The following is a 1180-nucleotide window of genomic DNA, read 5'->3' as shown; positions in this document are numbered from 1 at the left end:
CAGCCGGCCGCCCCATTGTGGGCCAGGCTTGCTATTAGAGGCCATCAGGGCGGAAAGAATTTTAAAAAAATTCCCTATGGTGAATTTTAATCCGTGTACTGTAATGTCGCTCCATTTATTTATTTTTTTCCAAAATCATTACAGATATTTAAAGGAAGCTGGGTTTGATATTTAAGTAAAGATATTTAAAATATTAATAAAAGACTCGACTTTAATTAATTAATAATTTTTTTTTACATCAAGACAATGACATTACAAATGGCATCTTACTAACGAGATTAAACTAATAGCGTCATTCGTATTTTAATTAGTATAATTTCTAATATCTTAGAATATATATTAATCTCATATTGTATATTATAGAAATAATAAATAATATATATATATACAGTATTATACTTTAAATACAAAAATAACGAAAAATTTAAAAATGTTTTTAAAACTCGATACAACGCAACGAAGAACACGATTATTGAATTATATTTCGTATTCTGTTGAGAAAAAATGTTCGATTCAGAAGGTGGACATTAATCAAGGTGAGATTTGCTAGCGGGATGTTCAGTCTATAGCAACGGTTCCCAACCTTTTTCGGGTGGCGACCCCTTTTTATAAAAGCCAAGTGACCCGCGATCTCGATACTATTGAAAAAGACATTTTTAATAAGGTAATTTAAAAAAAACAACGAAATTAGTTTTTTAGTATAATTTTATTTTAAATTATGTCTAATAATTTAATGCGATTGTTGAAATTGTATGTTATTAACCAGCCTTAAAATTCGCTGGTGAGTTTTTGTTAACGCCAACCTCATGTCATTCTCAACATTTAATTTATTCCTCTCAAACTTTCAACACATGATTCAACCAACTGTGACGGAATAGCGTACCTAGATTACATTTATTTTCAGTTTTTAAAAATACAGTCGACCCCCTCTTATAACACTGTAGATACGTTCCGTTTTTTATGAAATTGATGTTTTAGGAGACCTTGCCAATCACAGCCCGACACGTGTGAAGTTTACGGACTACGGGTGTTTGAAAGGTTTTCTTCCATAAAATTAATCGATTCCTAGACTAATTCGACTCAACATTTCCAAAATACGTATATTTTTTGGGGAATAATCCGTATAAACTATGCTATAAACAAAAAATTGTAGGATTACTTACCGAGTGTGCACCGTTCG

The 1180-nt window shown here is 31.0% G+C and overlaps 1 protein-coding gene across 1 annotated transcript in view; it reads left to right on the top strand.

Annotated features, from left to right (window-relative positions):
• Positions 1-470: 470 nt before the first annotated feature.
• The window catches only part of LOC111641195 (ubiquitin carboxyl-terminal hydrolase 20-like), a 90057-nt gene continuing 89347 nt past the window's right edge, over positions 471-1180 (top strand). The window contains exon 1 of the mRNA XM_023387327.1: positions 471-536. The gene's annotated coding sequence lies outside the window, so the exon portion shown is untranslated. The remainder of the gene's footprint in view (positions 537-1180) is intronic.

Source organism: Centruroides sculpturatus, unplaced genomic scaffold (genome assembly GCF_000671375.1).
Source record: "Centruroides sculpturatus isolate CEXI.00-Female unplaced genomic scaffold, Cexi_2.0 scaffold1386, whole genome shotgun sequence".
Classification (NCBI taxonomy): Eukaryota; Metazoa; Arthropoda; class Arachnida; order Scorpiones; family Buthidae; genus Centruroides; species Centruroides sculpturatus.
The sequence above is the reverse complement of the archived record's forward strand: the minus strand, read 5'-3'. Positions and strand labels throughout refer to the sequence as shown.